Here is an 8738-nt window from a genome sequence, read left to right on the forward strand (position 1 = left end):
CATTTATGGTTTGATTTCTTTGTATATATGGATCACTTGGGTTGTTACCAACATCTGGTGAAAATTTCATGTCATTAGCACCTCTAGTAATATATTTACTGAGAAAAATGTTGACGTGTTCAATACTGATTTTACACGCTGTATCTCTTCCTCCTCATCCTTGACATCATGACTGAAATTTATATACTTATATACTTTTAATACTTATTTTACATGCTGTATAATTTATTTTTTTGACCAGACAGTGTATCAAGATGTATATATAAAAAAATCTAATTACATTATAATACTTTAAAGTTGATTTACAGCCAAAACTGTATAGGATATGAATTATTTTCAAGAACAWCATTGGTAATAACTGATAATGCATTGAAGTTATAACGTAGCCAGTGATGCATGATGTACAATTGAGTGGACATGTGTTTAATCTGTATTTTCTTCAAAGATAAATTCAAAACTTGGAAAATCTTTACATAATATGTCACCTTACATGTTATTTAATGTAATCGTATTTTTTTAACCTGCAATGGTATCTTTTTATGGAAGGTAGAAACTGAAATAGCCGAGGTGTTCGGTCGTTCTCGCCATCTGTCAGCCATCTTGTTTTCACTGACTATTTTTTCCCATTGCAATGACCAGCCAGCCAGTAGGATTGTTTCTGTATGGGATGATGTAATAGCTTCCACTAGAGTGGATTATATGCAACACTGCCCCAAATTGCAGGCATATTATAGAAAAAAAACACTTTTAAACAGCTGTACACTGTAGTGACCTCTATGCACGAAAGGGTTAAAAATTTGACAAATAATCTACTTGGAGTTGAGTTTGTCTGTCTGTTAGCAAAATACCTGATAACCGACTCAACAGATTTTAATGAAACTTTCAGGAAATAATAATTTGATGTAAAGCTTCAACTGTTTAACATTTGGAGCCATCCTGATTTAAAATGGCAAAACACAAGTGACCCATTCAATTTGAAAGATGTTATACTGAAATATGGAGTGGTAGTAGCTGAGAGTGACTCTCAACACATGCTTGAGATATTTTCTTTTATACCAGTCAGAGTCAGTCTTGTTTTTCTCCTGCTCATTTTGTAATAACTAGGAGCTTGGCACAGAGATTCAAACCCTCAGCAGTCTTCAATGTGCATGTGCAAAACAGGGCACCACACCCCAAATACATACATGGCGATTTCCTGCATTCAGGTTTGTTGTTTTGGTCTCCTACATCTGCTTTTCTATTGAGTTTTATACAGTTCAATTCAGTTCACTTCAGTTTATTTAAATAGCACCAAGTCACAACATACGTTGTCTCAGGGCACTGTACATGAAAAAGAACAATGTAAAGAAGAAGCCAGCAGATTGTGTTGAATCACTTCATCACAGTCTCCCATCCTGAGCAAACGGTGGAGAGGAAAAACTCCCTGCTAATCAGGAAGAAACCTCCAGCAGAACCAGGCTCAGGACAGGAGACCATCTGCCTCGACCGGCTGGGTTGGAGGACAGGAAAGAGACAAACACAGAAGAACTGGTCCAGGTGCACCTTCTTCTGGAAAAGAGACAAAAGGAAAAAAACATGTTATTGATAGAAATAATTACAATAAACATGTAGAGAAGAGAGACTAAAGACAACAGCAGAGTGAGGAAATGTGCTGTTTGTGCTCCAGTCTAAGTCTACAGAGGAAGAAATGAAACATAATTCAGGAAAACTAGTCTAACTATAGGATTTATCAAAAAGAAAAGTCTTCAGTCTAATCTTAAAAGTAGACAGTGTGTCAGCCTCACGGACAGAAACTGGAAGTTGGTTCCACAAACAATCATGTTCATCATGAAACCCTGACATCCCAGCATTCTGTAGTCCAGGGACTTCAAACTCATTTTCACATCAGCCCTCAAAGGGCCAGTTGTAATTAACTTTGACATTTTGTGTTTATCTTCGACTGAAACATGAAACGTCATGTTCCTTGTCTCATTTCTACGGCAGAGCACTGCTAACAAACAAAAACTGAGCTCTACCTGGTACTTCCTGCAGAGAAACAGCATTTTAACATGTTCACTTATAAACACTGAAAAGCACCATGTACGACTGACTAAATGTGAAATAAATAATATAGAAACACTATTAAAAGTTGGAGAGTTCAGGAAAAAAAGTTGGAGGGTTCAGCATTGCTGCCATCTTGAATTCTGAACTCTCCAACTTTATGACAGGGAATTTTGAGGGGATGTTCCAGTTTAAAGTACCTGTGACATCACTTTTATGTAATAAACATGAATGGATTTTTGGAAAGATGACATTGATAACATGTTGCAAAACAAATTTTACATCACTCAGATGAACGGTTGTTGAGATATTGGCATGTGAAGAAACAGGAAGTGATGTCAAAGGGGAATGTCTGCATGTAAACAGAGCGTTGTTACAACAGCTAACAACACAGACTATAGAGAAGAATCTGATGTTTCTTTAGATTATTTTTAGTCGCTATCAAAGAGAGACGAAGAGTTAAACTTTAAATAATTTTGTTTTAACAGACTAGAGAGTTTATTTTATTAATGAATTCCCCTTTGATGTCACTTCCTGTTTCACTTTGGCTGAGCCAAATTCAAAAGAAAATAGGCCAATCATGTGACAAAATGGGTAAAATCATGTGTACTTTGCCTATTTTTCTTAAGTATAAAGATGTTATCTTTGGCTTTTTGCATTTGAAGGATAGACATGTCATGGGCACTTTAAATTTAGCATTAATTAGAGGGAAATTCTCACTTCCCAGTACAATAGGGCTCCAAAAGTAGCCAGCGAAATGCCGCGAAATAGAGAAACAGCTATTTTTGAACACTGTGCACCTTTACCCWGTGGTAGAATCTCGTCCTTTGAAGGTATAACCCACAAGCATGATGAGATGGAGTTTATGGTCCATTCTGGATTTAAAGCAGCATTTTTTAAAGGGCCAATATTATGTGTTTCTCAGGCATACATTTAAATACTATACCTTAATAAAGTATCTATGTCACCTTTAGTTGTTATTAAAATGCTGTTTTTATGTTTAAAAAGAAAAGAAACTTATCTTCTCATCATTTCCTCTTCTAAACGCCTTGAAACTGGCCTCTGTCTCTTTAAGAACCACCTTCTGCTTCTGCCCCGTCCCATTTCGGTGGGGGGGTGGGTGGGGGGGGTGCGCTATGATGCAGCTTACTTGGCATCTGAAAACACATTTCCTCAAAGATATTTTGAATCTGAAAAGAGCTTCACTGAGTGAGCTGTAGTGTTAAAAGCAGCAGACAGTTTTAAGTTTCACTTTCACTTTGCTCTGTTACTGCCGAGAGCCTGCAGGAGTCATGGGCGGGGTGTGTGGGGAGGGGGTATGCTCTGCCATGAGGAAGTTCAGCTTAAAGACACGTCCCAGGGGCGTTTCTGGTGCCAAAAGGTGTTTCTGGTCCCCACCTGTCGTTTTGCTCCTCAGCCTGGCTTCCTAAAAACACTGCAGGATTTCTCAAACATGAATGAATGAGTCAGAGCAAGGCTTTGGACATGTTTTTATGAGGGTATAACAATATAACATGATATGAAACTCAAAAAAGTTGATTTTACATGATATTGCCCCTTTAAGACATTAATTTTTAGAAGGTCTCGCGGGCCACATAAAATGCCATGGAGGGCCACATTTGGCCCATGGGCCTTGAGTTTGACACATGCGGTAGACTGTTAAAAAAGTAAAAACCCAACAATCTTCTGCTCCTCCTTCTTCTCTGGGCTGGTTTCCACGCAGGCTCAGTTACATGTTAATCACATGACTTATTTTTAGCCCTGATAAGTTGATCTGGGCTGTTTTGTAATTCAAGAGGCTCATTAGTGTGTCGCTGAGGCGTGACGCCCACTTTCATTCAGCACACAGATGGAACATGTTACATACATGCTCCCCACAGGAGGCTGGTCACAGGCCAAACAGCTTCATCCCCACGCTCAGATTTATTTAATGTTTTAATCAGATGACCGGAAAATAAAATGTTCAGTCACGTTCAGGAGATGGGTGCCATGACAAAGATATTTTTACAAACTATTTTTCTACTTTAGAAAAATGATCCCACATAAATATATTAAAGTGTCTGTGACACGCCTATCCATCAAATACAATAAATCAAAGAAAACACACTTTATCTAAGAAACCTTGCATAAAACATGGGATTTTAACCCATTTTGTCACATAAATGGCACATTTTCTTTTGAACTTGGCTCAGCCAAAGTGCAACAGGAAGTAACATCAAAAGGGAACTGTTTAAGAAAGAGAACTCAGTAATCTTTGTTCACTGACAACAATATTATTTGAACTCTTCATCTATCTCTGATAGTGACCCAAAATAATCTAAAGAAACATCAAATTCTTCTCTAAAGTCTGTGTCGTTAGCTGTTTTATCAATGCTTTGTTCCATGCAGGCATTCCCCTTTGACATCACTTCCTGTGCCTTCACATGCAAATATCTCAACAACCGTTCACCTCAGCAGTGAGAAATTATTTTTGCAATATGCTAATAATGTTATCTTTCCAATAATGCCTTTATATTGATTTAAAAAATTCCATATCACAGGCACTTTAAGATTTCTTCAGTGTAGCGGTGGATATGACTGGAGCACAGCAAGGCAGATACAAAACTGAAATACTTTATTTACAATAAAAACAAACTGTGGTATAATAAACTCAAGTATACCAAAAACAGCCCTGAAAATAAAAGCACAAAAGCATTATAACTAATAACAAAATGGTGAATGAACAAAGACACAAATTCAGTTATTTTAAAAACATTTTTGCTTTAGCCGCATTTAGCATTTGGCTTCTTTAAGCTAATGTTTTGTTCACCTTAGGTTCACCAACGTCCGGAGTGATGGAGCCATGGATCGGAGCTGTGGCATGAGGTTTGGATCTAGATCCACAGAACAAGATCCAAACAGACAAAACGGTCTTCTTTGGTAGAGGCCGGGCTCAGACTTAATAGGATGAGGAGCTCGGAGCAGAGTTGAGGTGGATCATCTGATCACGACACCTCCCTTTAGAGGTGTCGCATTAGAAGGAGGCCACGAGGCAGACCCAGAGGTCTCTGGAGGGATTATGTAAGCTCTCTGGTCTGGGAACACCTCGGGGTCCCTCAGGAGGAGSTGAAGAGTGTCTCTGGGGAGAGGGAGGTCCGGGTTTCTCTCCTGGGCCTGTTGCCTCCTGACTACAGAGAACTGAMGATGGAGACGTTTACTAACTCAGTTTCAGTTTATCAGCGATCCAGCACACTGAGTTTGTGTGAAAATGCATTTGATCTAATGTTTTAATGACTTGTTTGCTGTTTAGTTCCCTGGTGTGTCTCAAAAAAGGGTTTTCTGGTCATCTTAAAAAGGTGAAGAGCTAAAATGAACACAGATTTCTGGTGTTTAACTCTTTCTTTGTTCCAACGGTGGGCAAATCGATGCGGTTTCTGCCTTTAAACGTTTCCAGATGCTACCGGGGGCTTTTATTTTGAAAACTAGGTGTTAGGCAACTTCTTCTGGGTTAGTTTGACACCATTACAAAAATAAAAATTAAATGGTAAAAAGCTTTTAAGGAATTTCAGGGACCACTCTTCAGGGGATATAATCTTTTTTGTCAACTTTGGCTTGAGCTTTTATTTTTACTTCTCTCATATGCAGTGCTTTTTACGTGTCAGGGTCATAATAAAGATTTCACACATCATTATGTCACTTTATTACCAGAGTTTTCCATGTAGYAAATAGTGAGGGTTTTTAATCGTTACTAGAGATGCAGGAGGGGAAGGAAATATATTGAGATGAAAGCTACAGACAAGACTGACATTTCAAATCTTCAAATGAAGTCTAGTGGTTATATGAACAGTCACCATCTTACCTGTTGTAGATGAGGTTTGAGCTCTTGTGATCAGATTACAAAATGAGACTGAGACCATTCACACATAGAGGTTAATGTGTACCCCAAAATATTTTAAATAAACATCAATAACATGTGCTATGTGTGAAAAATTTACATTTCACCACAGTAAAAATGTCTGTTCTGACCACAGATACACAGTCTGTTATGAGTGTTGTCTGTGTTAATGTTTTATTTTAGTTTCTGTCTTATCTGTTTTCTTCCACCTGTCTGCCTTTGCTCCAGCCCCGCCCACTCTCACCTGCTCCTCATGTTTCTCTCCCAGGTGTTTTTTTAGTTAGTAAAGCAGTCATGCAGATACTGCAGGAGCAGTGCATGAGTGAGACTGGCATCAGGGTTGCCAGATAAGCATAAAAATACACTTTTATCTTTTTCTTTTCTGTGCGTATTTTCACCAAACAGCACATTTACAAAATCCTCACTCAGCACATAGTTTGGATCAAAACACAATAATTTTAAAGAGACAGTACAACAATTCACCATGTCCTATCTGGCAACCCTGACTGGCACACTGCCACAGTAGATCCATGTAAACATGAAACTTTTGTTTCTTTGTTTGTTTGTTTGTTTGTTTGTTTGATTTTTGCCCCAATAAACATTGAAAACACACTAACGCTTCCAGAGATTACTTTAGTGTAGACAGGGTATAAGATCCAGGGGTGGGGCCAGAGGAGTGGCCGGGGTGCCACGCCCTAATAACTGACAAGTGGGCGGGGATTTTAGATTTTGCATTTAGATTTTGTCAAAGATTGTTCTCTGATACTGCTATATACATTTTCAGCTGTGTATGTTTAAAAATGGCTGAATTATAGCCCTTTGTAAAATTAGCATTAGCATTAGTGGTTAGCTTAGTTTGGGTTAAGCATCGACAATCAGGATGTGATCTTTCTTAGCTTCACAACAAATTTAATCTCAATAAGTTTAAAAAATGCTGAAWTATAGTCTTTTAAAGTTAGCTGTGGTTGTGATTTAAATTTTTGATTAGCGTTTTAGCTACTTGTACGCTAATCTTTAGCTTTGTTTATCTGCAAATACTGAAGAATAAGTTGTAACTAGTATTCAGTATGTTTTTGGTCATTCTTAGGTCTGATCACACAAAATTTCAGCTAAGTACTTTTTAAAACAGCTGAATTAAAGACATTTGGAATTAGCTTTGGCAGCCATCTTAAATTTTCAAATTTAGAGTGCTTTTCTTTATTTGTTTGTGGTGGTCTAGGTTAAAAAAAAACACCTTGGCCACCCCTGTGCCACCCTTGCAAAAAAGCCTAGTGCCACCCCTGCTAAGATCAGGACGTTAGTGAAGATGTTTTCAATGTGCGTTAAGGCTATTTACATCTGCATTTAGTGCTATTTGGATCATCCAAAGCAGAAAGTAATGCAAGATCTGAACCGGTCATTTGATGGACCTCAGTTCTGAACATATTGATGGGTTAGTCCACATGGGGCCCAGACCAAAGTTATTTCTGTTGTCTTTAAAAAAAAAATAGCACCAATCTGAAAAAAATATGTAGTGACACAAACACTAAATACAGCTTTATGTTGCCATCAATTCTTCATGTAATTATTTTTATAAAAATCTGTGGTTGTTTACGAGCAGCAGCTAGCTGTAATACTAATGCCTGGGGAATGTTTCAGGCAGGAAGTCATATTTCTCCTGGAATAACTGTCGCACAAAACTGTTTGAAAACTATTTGAATACTTTAAAATGTTTTAACTTGGAACAGTTTTAAGATGGCAACAATCCACTTTGGACTTGGCCTCWSTGGGACYAGCCATTAGCTCATCAGTTTGTTTACATCTGGAGCTTTCTACATAGGTAAGAAGTGTTCATAGCCTCCCTGCAAAATCCCATTCCTGTCCCTTTAAGGCAGTGTTTTTGGCACGCTGCAGTGGCTCTGTGAAGACTTGAACTGTAAAAGTGTGTGCTGAATGGTAAATGTGGGTTTTTAATGTGCCAGAGCGAGGTTCCTGCCCTCAGCTTCTAAACTTTCTAACTCAACTTGGCAGACGTCTCACCCTCAGATGCCTTCAGGCCCAACTGTTTGTGATTTGAACTTTGAAGCCTCTCTCACCTGAGCTGTCGGTGTCTTGTTGTTCCTTATCCACATTAGTTTGCCGGCCACGTGCTGCCTGCTGCTTCTTCTTCTAATCTATCTGAGAGCCAAATTCCCTCGATGAGATTGTCCCCAGAGCTGCAGGGACGCTGAAGTGCTTCATTTCATACAGCAGCAGTCACTGGTTACCCACCTTGAGAAACAGGATGGCGTCATGATTTATTGAATTAGATGGAAATCGTGCAAACTGGTGACGTCCTCAGCTTTGCCTCACATGCAGATCTGGTAGATGATGGGAGTCAGACTTGTCTGAGGTGGTTCTGAATGGTTCATCAACAAGCAGTATCCTGCCTGAGCTGGCTCAGTGTCGCCTCTCGTCTGGGTGAAATCTGAGCTCGTTACTCCAATCTGTGTCAAAGGAGGTCACAGAGGAAACCCAGAAATTGTGACAATCATTTAATTTTTTCTTCATTTTTTCGGTATCTAACTAATAATTTTTGTGCTATTTCAACAACTCGTATATCAGAATGTTCAGCTCATTCATGTGAGGGGTGCTATGACTTTTGGTATTTCAGCTTTTTATACTTTTTTAGTTATTTCACCTTTTTTAGCCTCTTTTTTTACCGTTAGCTGTTTTCAGCATCCTTGAAATCCTTTAAAATGTTCCTAAATCTTTGCATCACCTTACACATTTTGTTCTGCTTGTGCTCTTTTTCACTTTCTTGTGCTAATTTTAGCTATTTTGTTTGACTAATTTTAGCTTTTTT

The sequence above is a fragment of the Austrofundulus limnaeus genome, unplaced genomic scaffold (genome assembly GCF_001266775.1).
Source record: "Austrofundulus limnaeus strain Quisiro unplaced genomic scaffold, Austrofundulus_limnaeus-1.0 Scaffold393, whole genome shotgun sequence".
NCBI classification, from domain to species: domain Eukaryota; kingdom Metazoa; phylum Chordata; class Actinopteri; order Cyprinodontiformes; family Rivulidae; genus Austrofundulus; species Austrofundulus limnaeus.